The 24,878-nt window shown below is 38.5% G+C and overlaps 1 protein-coding gene across 1 annotated transcript in view; it reads right to left on the reverse strand.

Moving 5' to 3' along the window:
• LOC106091107 (G-protein coupled receptor dmsr-1-like) overlaps nt 1–24,449 on the reverse strand; it is a 203,309-nt gene extending 178,860 nt beyond the window's left edge. Inside the window, exon 1 of the mRNA XM_059360560.1 lies at nt 24,413–24,449. The gene's annotated coding sequence lies outside the window, so the exon portion shown is untranslated. The remainder of the gene's footprint in view (nt 1–24,412) is intronic.
• Between the last annotated feature and the right edge of the window lie 429 nt (nt 24,450–24,878).

Raw genomic sequence — 24,878 nt, forward strand, 5'->3', positions numbered from 1 at the left:
AGAGCCACTGCCAGCGTATTTATTGAACAATCTCCCAAAACTTCGTACAACGCTTTCCTCGAAGACTGTCACAGTACCTGAGAACTTAGCTTGAAATCGGTTCAGACTTAGATATGGCTCCCATATATATGTTCGTCCGATTTGCAGTAATATTGCAATAAAATGGTCTTTTGTTAACCGATTCTCTCGAAATTCGGCAGAAAGGATATTCTTGTTACTGTCTACATGGAAATCGGTCTTTCATGGAAATCGGTTCAGATTTAGATATAGCTCTCATATATATATATAAATATATACGCCCGATTTTCACACCTAGAGCCACTGCAAGCGCATTTATTGACCAATCTTCCCAAAATTTTGTACAACGCTTTCCTCGACGACTTTCACAATATCTATTAAGTTTGGCAAAATCGGGTCAGATTTAGGTATAGCTCCCATATATATGTTCGTACTATTTTGAGAAATATTGCAATAAAGTGCTCATTTGTTAACAGATTCTCCCGAAATTTGGCAGGAAAGATTTTCTCAGCTTAAAGCTGAATTCCATCAAAATTGGTTCAGAATTAGATAAAGCTCCCAATTTGTATTTATAGGGTAGGTGTAAGGTATTATAAAGTCGGCACAGCCCGACTTTTGCCTTTCCTTACTGGTTTTTGTATATTTTGGTTACTGTTAGTTTTTTTTATTTTGCATGAGATGAAAGGTCATACCTAACCACTGCAGTATGTACAAGCAGACATCCTTGCAATTAACGCATTAATATCTTCTCAGGTGGCCAATCAGCCATTAAATTTAAAGGAAAACATATTTCTGAGTTCAAAAACCGCCCCTGACTGTTACAGATCTTCCAACGAGATGCCTGAACAGTTCAAAATTCACTTGTTCTGGATGCCGTGCCACAGAGATACTACTACATTTATCCATTAACATTCTATTAAAGAACAAGGAATACTTCTCTCATATCAATGAGTGCAGTCCGATTTAAGTTTAAGCTCAATGATAAGGGGCCTCCTTTTTTATGTCGAGTCTAAACGGCGTGCAGCATAGTGACACCACTTACTAGAGAAGTTTTAACATGACAGGATATCTCACAAATGTAGCCAGCATTAGTGAGGGAATAACCATAGGCGGACATGCTAACCTCTGAGTCACGAGCTCGCAAGACTAGTAACTACCTTACACATTCCAGGGAAACTGGAATTTGTGGGTATGCCTCTAACAACATGTAAGCTAAGGTTTCAGGATTAGAACCGAAGGGCAACGAATGGCAGTTGGTCCCAAAGTGGGGGTAGTGAACACTCCAAAATTATGTGACACAATCTAGACGTTCTGAAGAGGTCTGCCGTTTTGCTGTCTCTTGCCAGAAGACATCTCAGACATTGTGTCAGTTATGACAGGTACACATGCTGACAGAATGAAGATTGCAAGTAACGACTTCTTCAGAATCGAGGAAAAGGCGCTATAGAACATCTGCTATGTTTGTGTCCCGCATTGTCAAACAGAAGGAGTTCAATTTTGGGTTCTATTTTCTTTGAGTGACTTTTGACTTGTCTGATTTAGCGTATGTGAACATTCGCAAGTTGTTGGGCTTTTTAAAGCGATATGGATGGTTTAACGGAAGGAACTAGAAGGTATATTTCTTCTCCTGTTTCGTGGAATCACAATGGACAAAAATGTCTAAGTGAGTACAACGGCAGATTACCACATAAACTTAACCTAACAAAACCATTACGCCCAAAAGGTATTTTCCCGGTATTTTCGCATACGAGTACATCGGAAATTACACACAGTGCATATGAAAGCAACATTTAATGCGTCTTTGACAAGAGAAAAATTGCTTACATTACTTATCCACAGCACAGAATATACGTGCAAACATATATCTGAAGGACATTTGTACTCTGCTGGAATTGTTCTTCCATTATAAGAAGGATTTACGCATAAACATATTAAACACACTTTGGTTTCTTAATGTACCACCTATACATATGTGCTGCACATGTATCTTGGGCTATAGATACCAAGCTTGCGATCTGTGTAATAATTTTGTAAAGCAATTAAAAGCGAGTGTAATTCATTATCCTTAGTCTTGTGGTCTATTAATACCTTCAATTGCTACAAATGCCAAGCACTTCTGATGGCATTGGCAAAACAATTGTTGGCAGCAAGTGCTTCCGGATTATAAATGTTCAGTGTGAGATCTCCGAACAATAGGTCATAAATTCACAAAATAGGTACGTGATTCAATTGGATTGGACTTTCTCATCTGGCACATAGCAAAGGAATTACTTTGTAGAACTATTTCCTTGAAGGGTAATATGAGGTTAAACAAGTAAACACATTTTAAGTTTGACCGGTCTGCCTGTTTGGATACTTTCAACCAGGATAATAATGTAATTCTGATTAAAGAGCAAGCATCATCTTCTTCTTATATATAACAAGTAAAAGCGTGCTAGGTTCGGCCTGGCCGAATCTTATATACCCTCCACCATGGATCGCATTTGTCGAGCTCTTGCCACGGTATCTCTTTTTAGGCAAACAATGGATAAAAGAAAAGAATTGCTATGTTATTGGAACAATTTCAAGTAATTGTTCATTTCAGACCATAATTGAACTGAATATTGGAGGCTATAGTAGAAGTCACTGTGTACAATTTCAACCAAAATCTAGTAAGAATTGCGCACTTTAGGGGCTGAAAAAGTAAAATATGGAGATCGGTTTATAGGGGAGCTATATTAGGCTATGAACCGATTCATGCCATATTCGACACGTATGTTAAAGGTCATGAGAGAAGCCGTTGTACAAAATTTCAGCCAAATCGGATAATAACTGCGCCCTTTAGAGGCTCAAGAAGTCAAGATCCCATGTCGGTTTATATGGCAGCTATATCAGGTCATGGACCGATTTGAACTATTCTTAGCACAGTTATTGAAACTTATAACAAAACACCTCATGCAAAATTTCAGCCATATCGGATAATAATTGCGTCCTCTAGCGGCTCAAGAAATCAAGATCCAAGATCGGATTATATGGCAGCTATATCAAAACGTGGACCGATATAGCCCATTTACAATCCCAACCGACCTACACTTATAAGAAGTATTTGTGCAAAATTTCAAGCGGCTAGCTTCAGTCCTTTGAAAGTTAGAGTGCTTAAAATGTCATGACTATCAAGAATATATATAATTTATGGGGTCTTAGACGAATATTTCGAGGAGTTACAAACATTGATTTTTATACCCCCACCATTGGATGGGGGTATAAAAATCAGCTTGTGTTTGTTTGTGTATTCCTTAAAGACACAAAAACGGCCGAACTGATTTTCTTGAAATTTTCCAGATGATTCATAATGATCCCGCGGTGAGAAAAGGGTACTACTAGGGGGCGGGGGCGGACCTTCCCCCTTATCACAAACGCCAAATCTCGCTTTCTTATAGAAACCTAAAAATAACAAGTAAAAGCGTGCTAAGTTCGGCCGAGCCGACTCTAGGAACCCACCACCATGGATTCTGCCAAAAATTTATACCAAAACAAGTAAAAAGGCGTTAAGTTCGCCGAACTTTGGATACCCACCACCTCGGATATATATGTGAACCACCTTTCCTCAAAATCCGGTGCAAAATTCATACCTTATGCCCCATAGCAGCTATGTTCCGATTTGGACCAGATACTAATAAGTAAAAGTTATTGTTCAATTGTATATAACAAAATATTGGTCTTTTTAGTAGTTATATCTAAAAATAAACCGATCTGAACTATATACCACACGGATGTCGAAAAGCATAACATAAGTCAGTGTGTCAAATTTCAGTGCAATCGGATTAAAAATGCGCCTTTTATGGGGCCAAGACTTTAAATCGAGAAATCGGTTTATATGACAGCTATATGCAAATCTTGATCGATCTAGACCGTATTGCAGAAATATGTGGAGGGACTTAACTTAACTCTTTGTCCCAAATTTCGGCAACATCGGACAATAAATGCGCTTTTTATGGCCCCAAAACCTAAAACCAAGAGATCGGTCTATATGGCAGCTATATCCAAATCTGAACCGATCTAAGCCATATTGACGGAGGATGTCGAAGGGCCTAACACAACTCACTGTCCCAAATTTCAGCAAAATCGGGTAATAAATGTAGCTTTTATGGGCCTATGACCCTAAATCGGAGGATCGGTCTATATGACAGCTATATCCAAATCTAAACCGATCTGGGCCAAATTGACGGAGGATGTCGAAGGGCCTAACACAACTCACTGTCCTAAATTTCAGCAAAATCGGATAATAAATGTGGCTTTTATGGGCCTAAGACCTTAAATCGGAGGATCGGTCTATATGACAGCTATATCAAAATCTAAACCGATTTGAGCCATATTGAAAGAAAATGTCGAAGGGCCTAAGACAACTCACTGTCCCGAATTTCAGCAAAATCGGATTATAAATGTGGCTTCTATGGGCCTAAGACCCCAAATTGGAGGATCGGTCTATATGGGGGCTATATCAAGATATAGTCCGATATAGCTCATCTTCGAACTTAACCTGCTTATGGACAAAAAAAAGAATCTGTGCAAAGTTTCAGCTCAATATCTCTATTTTTGAAGACTGTAGCGTGATTTCAACAGACAGACGGACAGACAGACGGACATGTCTAGATCGTCTTAGATTTTTACGCTGATCCAGAATATATATACTTTATAGGGTCGGAAATAGATATTTCGATGTGTTGCAAACGGAATGACAAAATGAATATACCCCCATCCGCCGGTGGTGGGTATAATAATTAAAGCTTCTAGCAACAGAACAGGGATGATTGAAAGAGCAGTTTATATGGGAGCTATATCAGGTTATAGACTGACTTAGACAGTGATTGACACAGTTGTTGGAAGTCGTAACGGAGCACTACATGCTACATTCTATTTAAGTGTAGAATACGAAGTGTAGAAGGCCACCGTAGCGCAGAGTTTAGCATGTCCGTCTATGACGCTGAACGCCTGGGTTCATTGAGCTTAAACTTCAATCGGACTACACTCATTGATATGTGAAAAGTTTGCCCCTATTTCTTAGTGGAATGTTCATAGCCAAAATTTTCAATACGAATCTGATATCCAAATGTGGGGCCCAAAACACCCCCAAAGGGGACAAATTTACGACCATAGCAATATGGGGCTCAAATGAAAGGTCGGAGTAAAGTACGAATCTGATATCAATATTCGGGAAAAAGTGTCTATAGGGTCACCCAACCCTCATTACACCACCCAAATAGGATGTATATCCTGACCATTGCAATATGGGGCTATAATAAGAGGTATTTAAGAGTAGAACACGAATCTGATATACATTTTCAGGGTCAAGTCACGCCCTATACCCCAAAAAGACTCCCAAAACCGGGCATATTTGCCGACTATGGAAATATGGGACTCAAATGAAAGGTATTTGAAAGTAGACCACGAACCTGATATCAAAATTCGGAAGCACCTGCCTAGGGAACGTCCCTCCCCCATAACAACCCCCGAATAGGACGTATTTGATCACCATTAAAATTTGGATCTTAAAGTGAGTGGAGCTCTATATTGATAGTTTTTAAGGCAATAAGGGGTTTAAAAGAAAGGTATTTGAAATTAAACAAGTAAAAGCGTGCTAAGTTCGGCCGGGCCGAATCTTATATACCCTCCACCATGGATCGCATATGTCGAGTTCTTTTCCCGGCATCTCTTCTTAGGCAAAAAAGGATATAAGAAAAGATTTGCTCTGCTAATAGAGCGATATCAAGATATGGTCCGGTTTGGACCACAATTAAATTATATGTTGGAGACCTGTGTAAAATGGCAGCCAATTCGAATAAGAATTGCGCCCTTTGTGGGCTCAAGAAGTAAAATAGAGAGATCGATTTATATGGGAGCTATATCAGGCTATAAACCGATTCAGACCATAATAAACACGTATGTTAATGGTCATGAGAGAATCCGTCGTACAAAATTTCAGGCAAATCGGATAATAATGGCGACCTCTGGAGGCTCAACAAGTCAAGATCCCAGATCGGTTTATATGGCAGCTATATCAGGTTATGAACCGATTTGAACCATATTTGGCACAGTTGTTGGATATCATAACAAAATACTACGTGCCAAAATTCATTTAAATTGGATAATATTTGCGCCCTCTAGAGGCTCAAGAAGTCAAGATCCAAGATCGGTTTATATGACAGCTATATCAGGTTATGGACCGATTTGAACCATACTTGGCACCGTTGTTGAATATAGTAACAAAACACGTCGTGCAAAATTTCATTCCAATCGGATAAGAATTGCGCACTCAAGAGGCTCAAGAAGTCAAGACCCAAGATCGGTTTATATGGCAGCTATATCAGGTTATGGACCGATTTGAACCATACTTGGCACAGTTGTTGGATGTCACAACAAAACACGTCGTGCAAAATTTCATCCCAATCGGATAAGAATTGCGCACTCTAGAGGCTCAAGAAATCAAGACCCCAGATCGGTGTATATGGCAGCTATATCAGGTTATAGACCGATTTGAACCATACTTGGAACACTTGTTGGATATAATAACAAAATACGTCGTGCAAAATTTCAATCCAATCGGATAAGAATTGCGCACTCTAGAGGCTCAAGAAGTCAAGACCCAAGATCGGTTTATATGGCAGCTATATCAGGTTATGGACCGATTTGAACCATACTTGGCACAGTTGTTGGATGTCATAGCAAAACACGTCGTGCAAAATTTCATCCCAATCGGATAAGAATTGCGCACTCTAGAGGCTCAAGAAGTCAAGTCCCAAGATCGGTTTATATGGCAGCTATATCAAAACATGGACCGATATGGCCCATTTACAATACCAACCGACCTACACTAATAAGAAGTATTCGTGCAAAATTTCAAGCGCCTAGCTTTACTCGTTCGGAAGTTAGCGTGCTTTCGACAGACAGACGGACGGACGGACGGACGGACGGACGGACAGACGGACGGACATGGCTAGATCGACATAAAATTTCACGACGATCAAGAATATATCTACTTTATGGGGTCTCAGACGAATATTTCGAGTAGTTACAAACAGAATGACGAAATTAGTATACCCCCCATCTTATGGTGGAGGGTATAAAAATGAAATTGATATCCAATTTTGAGGCCAATGATAAAATGGGGTTCAAATAAATGATATTTGAGAGTAGAGCACGATGCTGATATATTTTCAGGGATAAGTGAGGGACCACAACACTCCCCAAGTGGGGGACCACAACAATCCCCAAAACATCCCCAAATCGAGCACATTTACCGATCATGTCAATGTGAGGCTCAAATGAAAGGTATTCGGGAATAGGGCACGAAATTGATACCCACTTCCGGGAAGTTTCTGGTGGTCCTTCCCTTCACGAACAACCCACAAACAGGAATTATTTACTGGCCATGGCAATATGGGGCTCAAGTAGAAGGTATTAGGGAGTAGAATACGAATCTGATATCCAAATGTAGGGCCATGTATTTGGGGCAAGTCTCCCCCCCCCCCCCAGTGTTTGGAGCTTCTCTTAATCCAATGGCAATATGGGGTTTAAATGAATGGTACTTGAGAGAAGAGCACGATGATGATATTTTTTTCCGGGGTAAGTGTTTAGGGGACCACCTCACCCCTAAATCGGACATCATGAGAATATCGGGCTGAAATAAAGACTTTTAAGAATGGAGTACATCTAACGTTTCTAACCCCAAAACCCTCCGAGCGAATTCATAGACCAATAAAGATCGTATGGGATTCAGATAAAGTCATTTATATTGTAATACTGTTGGTCAAGCGATATACATATACTATTTTTGTAGCATGGTATTTCACTAAAAGCCCTTTAATTGTCGAAAATAAATGTTCAAAGAATAATTTTGTTCCATATAAATGAAAGGAAGGAGCAGTGGAGCGGTCCTGGTTCAGCTAGTAATAAAATATATAAAGATAACTCTCTGAAAACTTTTTGTTTTATTATGCCCACCCACATAGGATCGCGGGTATATTCATTTAGTCATTCCATTTGCAACACATTGAAATATCCATTTCCGACCCTACAACGATGTCCGTTTGGCGGTCCGTCTGTCTGTTATAATCACGCCTTCAAAATATGATACATTGAGCTGAAATTTGGCAAAGAATCGTATTTTTGCTGCACGCAAGTTAAGTTCTTGAACGGGTCAAATCGGACCATATTTAGATATAGCTGCCACGTAGACCGATCTGCCGAATTCGCTGAAATTTGAAATAGTGACTTGTAATAAGCCTGTAGTCATCCGACCAGAATATGATGCAGATTAGACTATATTTAGATATAGCTACTGTATAGACCGATCTTCCTATTTATGGTCTTAATCCCATAAAAAGAGGATTTATTGCCATATTTCGCTGAAACTGTGGCTTGTATATGAGTTCTCGAGACCTGAATCAAATATGATCCAGGCCAGCGTCTATATATATATAACTATGGATATGGTAGTGGAGTTATAAAAAAATAGGATGATTAATATATCCATGGTGGTGGGTATCCAAAGTACGGTTTACTTTTCATCTGTAGCAAACGAGCGCACTAAATTGAAATTCCTGTATTGGACTAGGAAGGGAGAACTTCTCATGAAGATGACTACACTATCGGCAACTAAAAGCTTTTATTTCCCTCGAAATAAATGTAACTTCCTTTATGCCACTCATATGGAAAAGATTATGCCGTATCTCGATATAGCAGTGTTCGTCCTTTTTGCTTATGTGCTAGTTTGCGTGTGTATAGTGTGGTAGTGTTTGGATGAGTACAAGGTCAACAGGTCTGTTTGTCTATTTAAAGCACCCAAAGGTAATAAAATGAGCAACAGATACTTGTGAAAATTCTCAACTCAAATCTGCTCATAATTTATTTACTCTTCAAAGAAAAAGGATATATCACAATGTGTCATAGCTTAAGGCAACATAATATAATAAATAATATTTTCACTCTGCATTAGGATAAAAGGAAAAGCAAAAGCCATGCTGAACCGACTATCTAATACCTTACACCGCCGAGTCTACTTACTACTAATCCTAGAGCATATTATAGATTGAAGTTTGGTCAGATTTTGTATTCCTATTGAGATATTTAGTTATTACTTTCAAGTTTTTATACCCTCCACCATAAGATGGGGGGTATACTAATTTCGTCATTCTGATTGTAACTACTCGAAATATTCGTCTGAGACCCCATAAAGTATATATATTCTTGATCGTCGTGAAATTTTATGTCGATCTAGCCATGTCCGTTCGTCCGTCCGTCTGTCTGTCGAAAGCACGCTAACTTCCGAAGGAGTAAAGCTAGCCGCTTGAAATTTTGCACAAATACTTCTTATTAGTGTAGGTCGGTTGGTATTGTAAATGGGCAATATCGGTCAATGTTTTGATATAGCTGCCATTTTAACCGATCTTGGGGCTTGACTTCTTGAGCCTCTAGAGAGCGCAATTCTTCTCCGATTGGAATGAAACTTTGCACGGCGTGTTTTGTTATGATATCCAACAACTGTGCCAAGTATGGTTCAAATCGGTTTATAACCTGATATAGCTGCCATATAAACCGATCTAGGGTCTTGACTTCTTGAGCCTCTAGAGGGCGCAATTCTTATCCGATTGGAATGAATTTTGGCACGTAGTATTTTGTTATGATATCCAACAACTGTGCCAAATATGGTTCAAATCGGTTCATAACCTGATATAGCTGTCATATAAACAGATCTGGGGACTTGACTTCTTTAGCTTCTAGAGGGCGCAATTCCTATCCGATTTGGCTGAAATTTCGCAAGACGTTTTTTATTGTTACTTTCAACAACTATGTCAAATGAAGTACAAGTCGGTTCGCTCTAATAGCAGAGCAAATCTTTTCTTATATCCTTTTTTTGCCTAAGAAGAGATGCCGGGAAAAGAACTCGACAAATTCGATCCATGGTGGAGGGTATATAAGATTCGGCCCGGCCGAACATAGCACGCTTTTACTTGTTTAAAATAATTTCGGAGAGTTCGCAATCCCTAATATCGTACATACGGTGGAAAAGAACAGCTAGTGTGAAAAGTGTCAGACTGGTGTAAGTGTCGTGCATCGTAGACACGTTTCCGCGGTATATTCGATATAAGTACGACCAATGTATATCCCTTGAAGCCTCCACACCTAATATGGCCGATGAGTTAGCCTATACAAATGAAGAAAAACGTCCCACAGTGTGTGGTGTGTGTTGTAATCTCTGGTTTTACTTTTCCATTGCAAAAATCTCCGAATATTGAGCTCGTATCGAAAAAGAAATTAAAGAAAAATGGTGAAATTAAATGATCTTCGTACTAAAGCCCAGTGCTGACTTCCACTTTTCACACGAACAACTGTCAAAAGGCAATATAAAAAAATAGTGACGAATGGGCCCACACCACCCCCACAACACCACCAAATAGGAAGTATTTGCTGACTATGCAATATGAGACTCAAATAAGCGGGTTTTTAAAGTGGAACACGAATCCGATATATATTTTCAAGGCCAACTCACTGAGTGGCCGCCCATCCCCCAAAAACACTCCCCAAGCCGGTCATGTTTGCCGACTATGGAAATATGGGGCTCAAATTAAAGGTGTTTGGGAGTAGACCACGTATCTGTTATCAACATTAGGGACCAACTGTCTAGGGGACGTCCCACCACCATAACAACCCCCAAATAGGACGTATTTGCTCACCAAGACAATTTGGGTCGTAAAGAAAGTGGAACTAAATATTTATAGTTTTTAGGGCAAATACCCCAAACCGGACATATTTGCTGACTTTTGCAATAAGCAGTTTAAATGAGATTTGTGAATTTGATATCCAATTTTGAGCCCAAAGGCAATATGGGGTTTCAAATAAATGATATATAGATATATGAGAATAGAGCACGTTGCTGATATATTTTCCGGGCTTAGTGTTTGGGGGACCACCACAATCCCCAAAACACCCCTAAATCGGCCATATTTACCGACCATGTCAATGTGGAGATTAAATGATAGGTATTGGGGGGTAGATCAAGAATTGATACCCACTTTCGGGACCAATTTTCTGGGGCTCAACCCCTTTCCCAAAATACCCCACAAGCAGCAATTTTTTAGTGACTATCGCAAAATGGGGCTCAAACAAAGGTATTTGGGAGTAGAATACGAATTTGATATCCAAATTTAGGACCATGTATTAAGGGCATCACCCCTTCCCCAAAATACCTCGCAAAGGCTAAAAATTTTTCGACCATGCGAATATGTGGTATTTAAGATTAGAAAACGAATTTGATAACCTATTTTGGGCCATGTGTTTGGGGGACGCCTCATCCTGTAAACTCCTCTGAGGGACCACCTCTCCCCCGAAAACACCACTAAATCAGACATCATGAGAATATCGGACTGAAATGAAGTATTTTAAGAATAGAATACACCTTACTTTCAAACTTAAATTCGTAGACCAATAAAGATCATACGGGATTCGGACAAAGGCGCTTATATTGTTAAACAATTAGTCAAGCGTAGCATGGTATTTCACTAAAAGCTCTTTAATTGTCGAAAATAAATATTCCAAGGAAACTTTTGCTCAAATAAATTAAAAGAATGCGCTGCGGAGCGGGCCCGGGTCAGCTAGTGTAGAATAAAATGATGCCCATGAACTAAATGTATTTTGTATAAATTTTTGGCACAATCCATTGTGGAGGGTTCCCAAGATCCGGCCCGGCCATACTAAGCACGCTTTGAATTGTTTATACCCTACACCACCACTGTGGTACAAGGTATTATAAGTTTGTGCATTTGTTTGCAACGCTAAGAAGGAGAAGAGCTATACCCATTGATATTAGCTATGTCCGTCTGTCTGTCCATGTATTCTTGTGATCAAAGTACAGGTCGCATTTATTGTCCGATTGACATGAAATTTTGCATATGTCACTTCTTTGGCCCTAGGACGAACGCTATTGATGTTGAAAAAATTGGTTCAGATTTAATATAGCTCCCATATATATCTTTCAACCGATATGGCTTTTTAAGACTGTAGAAGTCACAATTTTGGTCCGATCTTTACAAAATTTGGCATGGGGTGTTTCTTTTATAGCTTTCATATGCGTGCAAAATTTCATAAAAATCGATTTAGATTTAGATATAGCTCCCATATATATCTTTCATCCGATATGGCTTTTAAGGCTGTAGAAGCCACAATTTTGACCCGATCTTTACAAAATGTTGCATAAGACGTTTTATTTGGCGTCCCAACACGTGCACGAAAATTCATTAAAATCGCTCCTAATTTAGATAAAGCTCCCATATATATCTTTTATCAGATATGGACTTTTAAAGCTGTAGAAGCCTCATTTTTGATTCAATCTTTTGCAAAATAAAGCATGAGGTGTTTTATTTAACTTTTTAATAAATGTGCTAAATTTCGTCAAAATCGTCCCAGATTTAGATATAGCTCCCATGTACATATTTCTTCCAATATGGGTTTTAAGGCTGCAGAAGTCACAATTTTAGTCCGATTTAAACTAAATTTAGCACGAGGTGTCTAATTTGAGGTCCCAAAACGTGGCAAAATTTCATAGAAATCGGTTTCGATTTAAATTTACTACTTCCATATATATTTTTTGTCCGATATGTAAATATTTCAATAGGTATGCAAAATTAAACTCTGGCTAGATTTAGAGATAAGTTTCATATATTAAAAGAAGCACGTATACTAGATGGTGTAGGGTATTATATTTTTTTTTTCTGAAGTCATGGTATAGGCAACTACCAACGCCGATGGCCACTCTTCAATCGTTTTCATCTATCATTGCGTCAGAGTAAATAATTTTTATTATTGGGAGAACATATTGAAGCAGCTTTGGAGCCGCGGGTACTCAAAAGCTTCGGTCGTAGATCATTGACGTATCAACAAGACTACCCACAGTCACATAAAGCTCGTGGTAACCCGCACTTAATTTCGTCACACAGTAGATGTCCAATTCACCACAATCCGATTGACTTTTCTATTTGGACCATCTTAGAGAGAAAAATAGTGACTACAAAATATTCCATTGTACGGAAATGGGCAGAACTACATTCGTGCAGCATGCAACTCGATTTAATTTACCGACTCAGAGTAATAACCCAATTAAAATGATGCTATATCGAGCAAAAGTTAATGGCTTCTGAAATTAAGATAACTTTCCCACATTTTTTCAATCGAATCAAAAACAAGTTAAAAAGCGTTAAGTTCGGCCGGGCCAAACCTAAGATACCCACCACCTCGGGTATATATGTAAACCACCTTTCATCAATATCCGGTGAAAATTGCATACCTTATGTCCCATAGCAGTTATATCGAAATATGTTCCGATTTGAACCAAATACTAATAAGTACGAGTCATTGTTCAATTGTGTATATGAAAAAACCCGATTTGAACCATATACAACATAGATGTCGAAAAGCCAAACATAAGTCAATGTGTTAAATTTCAGTTAAATCGGATTATAAATGCGCCTTTTATGAGCCCAAAACATTAAATCGAGAGATCGGTCTATATGGCAGCTGTTTCCAAATCTGGAGCGATCTGTTCCATAATGCAGAAGTATGTGAATGGGCTTAACTTAACCTACTGTTCCAAATTACGGCGACATCGGACAATAAATGCGCTTTTTATGGGCCTAAGGCCATAAATCGGAGGATCGGTCCATATGGCAGCTAAAGGGTGATTTTTTTGAGGTTAGGATTTTCATGCATTCGTATTTGACAGATCACGTGGGATTTCAGACATGGTGTCAAAGAGAAAGATGCTCAGTATGCTTTGACATTTCATCATGAATAGACTTACTAACGAGCAACGCTTGCAAATCATTGAATTTTATTACCAAAATCAGTGTTCGGTTCGAAATGTGTTCATTCACCGTAACGTTGCGTCCAACAGCATCTTTGAAAAAATACGGTCCAATGATTCCACCAGCGTACAAACCACACCAAACAGTGCATTTTTCGGGATGCATGGGCAGTTCTTGAACGGCTTCTGGTTGCTCTTCACTCCAAATGCGGCAATTTTGCTTATTTACGTAGCCATTCAACCAGAAATGAGCCTCATCGCTGAACAAAATTTGTCAAAATTTGAACACATTTCGAACCGAACACTGATTTTGGTAATAAAATTCAATGATTTGCAAGCGTTGCTCGTTAGTAAGTCTATTCATGATGAAATGTCAAAGCATACTGAGCATCTTTCTCTTTGACACCATGTCCGAAATCCCATGTGATCTGTCAAATACTAATGCATGAAAATCCTAACCTCAAAATCAATCAATCAAAAAAAATATATCTAAATACGGACCGATATGGGCCAAATTGACGAAGGATGTCGAGAGGCCTAACACAACTCACTGTCTCAAATTTCAGCAAAATCGGATAATAAATGTGGCTTTAATGGGCCTAAGACCCTAAATCGGCGGATCGGTCTATATGGGGCCTATATCAAGATATAGTCCGATATAGCTCATCTTCGAACTTAACCTGCTTATGGACAAAAAAAAGAATCTGTGCAAAGTTTCAGCTCAATATCTCTATTTTTGAAGACTGTAGCGTGATTTCAACAGACAGACGGACAGACGGACGGACATGTCTAGATCGTCTTAGATTTTTACGCTGATCAAAAATATATATACTTTATAGGGTCGGAAATGGATATTTCGATGTGTTACAAACGGAATGACAAAATGAATATAGCCCCATCCTTCGGTGGTGGGTATTAAAAAAATATTTTTACACAACTCTTTCCACTACTACTACCACAAAAAGTATGGATTTTGGTCGAAATCGGTTCAGATTTAGATATGGCTCTCACATAAATATATGTTAGTTCGTTTTGGACCAAAACTATAACAATTGTTCATTTGCCAAAAGATCTTATCAAAATTTCAAACGAAGGACTCTCTTTAATTCCTGACATTACTGTCGAATTTCATAGAAAAAAGGTTCAGATTAAGATATGGCTGCTATGAGCATTGCCCGATTTTCCCTTCTAGGGGTTTTTTCAGTTTATTCATTAATCGATTTTCTCAATGTTTTCCACTATGTAGTATCGCCTGACTTTTTATACCCTCCTCCATAAGATGGGGGGTATACTAATTTCGTCATTCTGTTTGTAACTACTCGAAATATTCGTCTGAGACCCCATAAAGTATATATATTCTTGATCGTCGTGACATTTTATGTCGATGTAGCCATGTCCGTCCGTCCGTCCGTCTGTCTGTCGAAAGCACGCTAACTTCCGAAGGAGTAAAGCTAGCCGCTTGAAATTTTGCACAAATACTTCTTATTAGTGTAGGTCGGTTGGTATTGTAAATGGACCATATCGGTCCATGTTTTGATATAGCTGCCATATAAACCGATCTTGGGTCTTGATTTCTTGAGCCTCTAGAGTGCGCAATTCTTATCCGATTGGAATGAAATTTTGTACGGCGTGTTTTTTTATGATATCCAACAACTGTGCCAAGTATGGTTCAAATCGGTCCATAACCTGATATAGCTGCCATATAAACCGATCTTGGGTCTTGACTTCTTGAGCCTCTAGAGGGCGCAATTCTTATCCGATTGGGATGAAATTTTGCACGACGTGTTTTGTTATGACATCCAACAACTGTGCCAAGTATGGTTCAAATCGGTCTATAACCTGATATAGCTGCCATATAAACCGATCTTGGGTCTTGACTTCTTGAGCCTCTAGAGTGCGCAATTCTTATCCGATTGAAATGAAATTTTGCACGACGTGTTTTGTTATTATATATAACAACTGTGCCAAGTATGGTTTAAATAAGTCCATAACCTGATATAGCTGCCATATAAACCGATCTTGGGTCTTGACTTCTTGAGCCTCTAGAGTGCGCAATTCTTATCCGATTGAAATGAAATTTTGCACGACGTGTTTTGTTATTATATATAACAACTGTGCCAAGTATGGTTTAAATCGGTCCATAACCTGATATAGCTGCCATATAAACCGATCTTGGGTCTTGACTTCTTGAGCCTCTAGAGTGCGTAATTCTTATCCGATTGGGATAAAATTTTACACGACGTGTTTTGTTATGATACATAGCAACTGTGCCAAGTATGGCTGAAATCGGTCCATAACCTGATATAGCTGTCATATAAACAGATCTGGGGATTTGACTTCTTGAGCTTCTAGAGGGCGCAATTCCTATCCGATTTGGCTGAAATTTTGCATGACGTATTTTATTTTTACTTTCAACAACTGTGTCAAATAAGGTTCAAATCGGTTCATAACCTGATATAGCTGCCATATAAACCGATCTGGGATCTTGACTTCTTGACCCCTAGAAGTCGCAATTATTATCCGATATGCCTGAAATTTTGTACGACGGATCCTCTCATGACCATCAACAAACGTGTTTATTATGGTCTGAATCGGTCTATAGCCCGATACAGATCCCATATAAATCGTTCTCTCTATTTTACTTCGTGAGCCCCAATGGGCGCAATTCTTATACGAATTGCCTGAAATTTTACACAGGTCTCCAACATATAATTTAATTGTGGTCCGAACCGGACCATATCTTGATATCGTTTTAATAGCAGAGCAACTCTTTTCTTATATCCTTTTTTGCCTAAGAAGAGATGCCGGGAAAAGAACTCGACAAATGCGATCCATGGTGGAGGGTATATAAGATTCGGCCCGGCCGATCTTAGCACGCTTTTACTTGTTTATTGTTACTTTCAGCAACTATGTCAAATAAAGTACAAGTCGGTTCATAACCTGATATAGCTACCATATAAACCGATCTGGGATCTTGACTTCTTGAGCCTCTAGAGGTCGCAATTATTATCCGATTTGCCTGAAATTTTGTACGACGGATTCTCTCATGACCATTAACATACGTGTTTATTATGGTCTGAATCGGTCTATAGGCCGATACAGCTCCCATATAAATCGATCTCTCTATTTTACTTATTGAGCCCACAAAAGGCGCAATTCTTATTCGAATTGGCTGACATTTTACACAGGTCTCCAACATATAATTTAATTGTGGTCCAAACCGGACCATATCTTGATATCGCTCTAACAGCAGAGCAAATCTTTTCTTATATCCTTTTTTTTGCCTAAGAAGAGATGCCGGGAAAAGAACTCGACAAATGCGATCCATGGTGGAGGGTATATAAGATTCGGCCCGGCCGAACTTAGCACGCTTTTACTTGTTCTTTACTCATTTGTTTATTATACATTTTTTCTGAAACCGCATGAATATTTGAGCCTTTCCTCTACATGCAAATGTGTCAAATTTTGTGCAAGTGCACAATTTAGTGTTTGGTTGCAAAAATGTAACAAACAACCAATTGCTGCTCGACAGAATTTTCCCAGAAAATATCTATGTATGTATTATCGCCATAATTGAAACAGGTGAAACACCTGCAGCGTCAATTTTCCCCATGATTGCTGACTGTTGATTTTATGCCGGTGGCGTTGATAGACTATTGTTTCTTTTTCATGTCAAAGAACCCAGCAACTATGCTATTAAGTTAAATTGTGGATAAAAATTCAATTACCGTTTTTGCCTATCACATGGAGTTCAAATTTTAACAAACTTGCTATTATATGTTAAATATATTTGCCAATAGCTAAATTTATGTAGTGGAAAAGCATTGGAATTTGATGACATAGAATTTAAGACTCAATGTTTCAGTGATGGCAATAAAAACGACCTTAATTTTAACATAAAACAAGTAAAAGCGTGCTAAGTTCGGTCGGGTAAAATCTTGGGAACCCACCACCATGGCAAATGTGCACTTAAAAACAAAATTTCAATGAAATGTTCTCCAAAGACAAAATTTCAATGAAATTTTCCCTAAAGACATAATTTCAATGAAATTTTCTCTAAGACAAAAATTCAATGAAATATTCTCTAAAGACAAAAATTCAATGAATTTTTCTCTAAAGAAAAAAATTTCAATGAAATAATCTCTAAAGGCAAAATTTCACTGAAAATTCTATGAAGACAAAAATTTGGCCCCCTACAAATTATTTTTTGAAGACATAGTTTCACTAAAATCTTTTCTAAAGACAAAATTTCAATGAAATTTTTTTAAAATTAAGCATGAGGTGTTTTATTTAACTTTTAACTAAGTGTGCTAAATTTCGTCAAAATCGTCCCAGATTTAGATATAGCTCCCATGTACATATTTCTTCCAATATGGAGTTTTAAGGCTGCAGAAGTCAAAATTTTAGTCCGATTTAGCACGAGGTGTTCCATTTGAGGTCCCAATACGTGGCAAAATTTCATAGAATTCGGTTTCGATTTAAATTTACTACTCCCATATATATTTTTTGTCCGATATGTAAATATTTCAATAGGTATGCATCCATTAAAGTCTGGCTAGATTTGGAGATAAGTTTCATATATTAAAAGTAGCACGTATACTAGGTGGTTTAGGGTATTATATTTTTTATCTCAAGTCATGATATAGGCAACAATGAAATTTTTTTAAAGGCAACATTTCAGTAAAGAAAACATATGTGAAAAATTATATAAAAACCAGTAAGCAAAGTCAAAAGTCGGGCGGTGCTGACTTTATAATACCCTAGAACTACCCTATAAGTATAAAGTGGGAGCTATAACTAATCCTGAACCAATTTTGATGAACCTCGGCGGATGTTTTCGGATGGGTTATTAAACAATCCGTATCAAATTTCGAGCAAATATATTCAAACTGTAAAAATATGGTTGCCATATGACAACATTATTGCAAATTACCCAAAATCCAATGAACATATATATGAGAGCTACATCTAACTCTGAACCGATTTCGAGCAAACTTCTGACATATTGTGGAAGGCATCAAGGAAAGTGTTGTGCACAATTTGGCAATATTTGTCAATATTGCCAGTGACCCTAGAAGTGAAAATCGGGCGAAATACATATCTAGGCCGAAAAACAAATTTGCACCAAATTTGAAGGCGATCCATGTTAATTCGTTTGTGCACGAATTAACATGGACAGACAGACGGACATGGCTATATATATATATATATATATATATATATATATATTATAAGTTTGAGCATTTGTTTCCACGTTTGCACCACCATAGGATTGGGGGTTTATTCATTTAGTCATTCCGTTTGCAACACATCGAAATATCCATTTCCGACCCTACAAAGTGTATACATTTTGGATCGTCGTAAAATTCGAAGGCGATTTTACGATGTCCGTGTGTATGGCCGTTCGTATATTTTAATCACTGTACAGTCTTCAAAAATTAAGCTGAAATTTGACACAGATAAAAATTTTTACTGCACGCAAGTTAACTTCCTGAACGGGCCAAATCGGACTATATTTGGATATAGCTGCCATAAAGACCAAAGTGCCGATTGAGGGTCTCAAGCCCATAAGACCTTTATTTATTACCCAATTTCGCTGCAATTTAAAACAAGGAGTTGTTTTAAACCTTTCGCCATCTGTCCAAATTATTGCATTGACCGGACTATATTTAGATATAGCTACCATATAGACCGATCTGCCGACTAAGGATCTTAAACCCATAAAAGCTTAATTTATTACCTCGGCGGTATTAAAGACTAAAGAATGTTTCTGAATTTCGTAGTAGTAAGTACAAACAGCATGAGTTTTGTAAGGATTAAGGATTCTCTACATTGGAATCCGTGTACCTGTACTGTACCTTGACAGTACATATTGGGTGACTTAATGATTTTTTCAATAATTCGTATCATATATGAGGGTTGCCTTTTATATTTCAGGATTGGACAACCCTTATGTTGCAATCTTTCAACTGACAGCTCTATCGTATAGCTTCACATTTTTTAACGTTTTGCCATGCGAGCGCTATTTGTGTTGTTTACAGTAACTTAAAAGATTCATCTCGCCCAAAAAATGGAGTTAAATCCTGAACATTTGTGTGCGATTATTTTTTACAACATTTTCAACTCAACAACGATGAACTTATTTAAATTTTTGGCGATGAAGCTCCATCAAGGACCAGTGTTTATCGATGGTGTGGTGAATTCAACCGAGGTCGTACTTCACTCCACAACGAATTTCGTGAAGGTCATCCAATTTCAATTGTTGTTGCAGTGCGCCAACTGATATTGCAAGATCGTCATGTGACCTATCATGAGATTGAGACAACCTTAGGCATTAGTGGGACCAGCATACATTCAATTCAATTAATTGCATGAACATTTGACCACAAAAAAGAATTTGTTAGCGTTGGATTAATCAAATGGAATTTTTCATTCGCTCAAAAAAAGCTCGTGTCGATTGGTCGAAAGAAATGCGCCAAAAATACGAAACAACTACATTTTTGAGCACTCAAACCATCGATCTGATGAGCCATCCGCCGTATTGTCCAGACTTGGCACCGAATAAGTACTTTTCATTCCCGTATGTAAAAAATAAAGTGGGAGGTCATCGTTTTTCTGCACATGGAGAAGCTGTTGATGCATTCAGAATGCATGTTTTGGAGATACCTCAAGCATAGCGGCAAAAGTGCTTTGACACATGCAAAAGTGTATGATCTATACACTTTTGCATGTGTTTAAATGGGGAATATTTTGAAGAACAATAAAGCTATTTTCGATGATTAATATTTGTTTTTGTTCTCTAATCCCGAATTATAAAAGGCAGCTCTCGTATTAGGTAATTAAAGGTAAAATATGGTATTGACCAAAAACTGTTCAAAATTAATAGCGTTCGTCCTTGAACCAAAAAACTGATTGTGCATATTTTCAAGAGAATCAAATAACAATTGCGACCTGTACCTTGACTACAAGAATACATGGATAGACAGACAGACGAACATAGCTTAATCGAATCAGGAAATGATTCTGAGGCGATCGGTATACTTATCAGCGTTGCAAAAAATGCACAAAATTATAATACCCTGTACCACAGTGGTGGTGTAGGTCATAAACAAGGATAGCAAAGCGGGCCGCAACAAAGATTTTTGTTTTTTGCCAATAGCCAAAGGCATACCCTCTATTTTTATGCCCTCCACCATCGGATGCGGGTATACAAATTTCGTCATCCATTTGTAACACCTCGAAATATTCGTCTAAGACCCCATACGGTATATATATTCTTGATCGTCTTGATGTTCCAAGTCGATTAGAAAAGTAAAAGCTTGCCAAGCTCGGCCTGGCCGAATCTTATATATCCTTCACCATGGATCGCATTCGTCAAGTTATTTGCCTGGTATCTATTAAAACTATATCAGGTTATGGACAGTTTCGGGCCATACTTGCTTTGGCTGTTTGGAGACCAAAGAATTGGGCCCTATAGGGGCGCGAGAAATAAAATCGGGAGCTCGGTTTATATGGGAGATTTTGGACCGATTCGGGCCATATTTAACACGTATGTTAAAGGTCATACAAGAAGTCCTTGTGCAAACTTTTAGCCGTATTTAGCATGACGAATCTGACGATTAAAACCAACATATTTTTAAGCTTTTTCGGAGTTGCTACGTTTTTGATAAACAAACTAATGCATTTTAAGATCTTTCAAACGAATAAAGTGCAACTCTTTACAAATATTATAAAACACTCATTTGTGAATCGTCTAGGCGAGTAATGTGCAACTCTTCTACAAGAGTAGTTTATAAATACTCTGAAACACAAATTTTTTTAATCGTCCACACAATTCTCGCGATTTTCAAAGATTCTTCTGACTTTCTCGTTAGGGATCTGTAGATCTTAAAGGATGGTTCAGCAGAGGAACACCTCAAAGAGGTTTAATGTCTCCTCTACTTTGGAGTATAGCCATTAACAATATACAATATTATTTTCTCTGGAAGAAAAAGGTGTAAAAGTGGTCGCGTATAAGGATGAGCTGGCAATTGCGGTTTGGGGAAAGTTTCCCAGCACTCTAAGATATATACTTCAGGAAGCTCTACGTGCAACAGCGAAGTGGGCTACCGAAAGTGGTGTAGGTATAAATTCGTGCAAGACAGAAGTAGTTCTTTTCGGAATGTTCCATTTACAGGAAGCGCAAAATACCTGGGTGTCTTTTTCTGAACAGGAAATTGAACTTTAAATACAACATTTTGGAAAGGACAAGAAAGGCAACACATGCCCTATATCGTACACCAGCAAGAGAGCCATTGATAATAGTTGGGGGTTTAGACCTCGTGTCATGCATTAGGTATAGACTGCAGCTGTCAAACCTACAATGCTATCTGTGTTGTGGTCTGGTGGACGGCGCTACAAAAGTTCACCTACTCTTCAGTACTCAACCGGATCCAAAGGAAGGCTTGTTTGTTCATCACAGTCGCACTGAGGACGACACCTTCTGATGCACTGAACTTAATGCTACATTTAATGCCTCTGGAAATTATGGCTAGACAAATTGCAGCGACCACTGCCGTGAGGATAAGGGAGCTTTCTCTTTGGTCATGTGGCGTCTGCGGACATTGTGTTATCCTTGATACTGCCCAGAACTGTGGATTACACCCTACCTGAGACGGTTTTTGATAACAAGTACTGTAGCACTATTCATGATAGAACCGATTGAAAGTACGATATCCCTGGTAACAGAAGTTGCATAGACTTCTATACGGATGGTTGCAACTAGACGACCAGGCGGTTTTGGGGTGTAAATCTAAAGATCTAGAATTAATCATACCAAAAAGGTTACCCGACCACTGCAGTGTGTATCAAGCGGAGATCCTTGCAATTAGGGAAGTGGTAGAATGGCTATGATATAATGTCATAACGACGATTGGCACAAATATTTTCTCAGACAGCCACTAAATCCCTGGAGAACATATTTAGGAACACAAAAACCGCCCTCGACTGTCGCAGATCTCTCAACGAGATGGCTGAAGAGTTCAAAATTCACCTGTTCTGGGCGCCGGGCCACAGAAATATCCCAGGGAATTGTAAAGCTGACGAGCTTGCAAAACTAGGAACTGCCTTATACGTTCCAGGGATAATGGAACCTGTGGGTATGCCTCTGCCGACATGTAAGCTAAGTGTTCAGGACCAGGCCCGAAGGACAACAAATGGTAGATGGTCACAAAGAGGGGGTTGAGCATTCCAAAACTATGTGGCCTCATCTAGACTTGAAAAGGTCAACCGCTTTGGTGTCACTGGCTAGAACAGACATCTCAGTCATTGTGTCCGTTATGACAGGTCATTGTCTAATCGGAAAACATGCTGACAGACTGAAGGTTGCCTGCAACGACTTTTGCAGAAGCTGTGAGGGCATCTAATAAGAAGAAGAAGACACTATAGAACACCTTCTCTGTGTGTACCGCACCAGCAGAAGGAGTTCCACTATAGGTTCTCATTTCTTTAAGAACATGTCTGATTTAGCTGATGTGAACATTCGCGAGTTGTTAAGAGTTCAAGCGATCTGGATGGTTCAACGGTAGGAACTGGAAGGCATCTTCCTTCTTCTGTTGCTCTGGATCACAATGGACAAAAACGTCTAAGTGAGTCTGTGGGTAGACTACCACTTAAACGTGACCTAACTCGTTAGCAACTCATATGGAAGATTCGTGGAACGCTCTTCAGGATGAATAGTCTTGAGGACACAACTCCTCACTACGACTCTAAGACGAGCTTGTCAGCGATCATAATCTTCATCTAGAAAATGCGCGGATCATTGTTTTGTCGATCCAAAATTTTTGCAGGGTACCAACATTCGTAACAAATTTCATGATTCTAACTTTAGCTGCCAGTCAGCAATCAGTCAGTCACCCCTCTCTATATATTTTATATTTATAAAAATATTGTCCACTTGGTATGCGTCTTTCCTAAGAGGATATTATAGTTTGCTTCCTCGAATTTTGTCTTGCCTTACTTCTTATTATCAGAAAAGAAAATTGCTCTCAGAGGAATATATTTCATCGTCGTATTCCTACTGCTTATCCTTAAATACTTAATCTTCTTCTGACAGCCTTCATTATTGGTTTCCCATAATTAGATTAATATACTGCCCGATTGACCCAATTGTTTAATAAACTTCAGTTTGTTCACAAACGCGATTCAACGAAATCGATAGGAAAGCTAATCTCCAGGGGCCAGTATACCCTTACCAGAGAAGCGATGTTCGCACAATTTCCCACTCATGAGTTCCCCCATGTAGCAAAGTATTAAGCACAATCCAAATGCTTTCTTAACGGAAGACTACTTTTCATTTTATCTCCCCCTCCCCCCTGTATGCGGAAACAGACGTACTACTTACTAATGGATTTCCCTCTTTTGCAGCAAATGCGAAAGGATGTCATTATGAACGTAATAATTATAGATTCAACCTTGGACAATTGGATATTTGAATGGGTAAACAACGAATATTTCAACAATGTTTTGCTTAATCCCACTTAATCTGCTTGGAACAGGGGACAAAAGAATGGGCAAATTTACCTTTAGCGTGACAACATTGCACAACTGAATGTGTATGTTGTTGTTAGAGTGTGTTGTGTTGTTAGAGTGTTTTAAAAACCAACGGCCATGGCTCAAAACTTCATTATTCCAAGAATTCCTTTGTGCTTGCTATACGCACTTAAAACTTTATTTGAAGTGAAAAAAAGGATAGTTTCCTGCTTACTCGGTTTGTTAAGAAAAACCTTTTACTCCCAAATCCATTAAAAGGCGATTAAACCACACACCAATGAAGGCTATGTGATAATTTTTCTTCTTTGGGGGGTTATGGCATTTTGAAACGCCTAAAACATTTAACAACACTTTTGTTTAGAAACTTTTTTCTCTTAATATTTTTTTTTTTTTTTTCAATAATTTATTATTATGTGTTTGGAAAATTTCATAAACCACAGGGATGTTAAGTTGACAACTTGACACTTTTAATCACCGGATTATTTATGAGCACATC

This window comes from Stomoxys calcitrans, chromosome 1 (genome assembly GCF_963082655.1).
Source record: "Stomoxys calcitrans chromosome 1, idStoCalc2.1, whole genome shotgun sequence".
Taxonomy (NCBI): Eukaryota; Metazoa; Arthropoda; class Insecta; order Diptera; family Muscidae; genus Stomoxys; species Stomoxys calcitrans.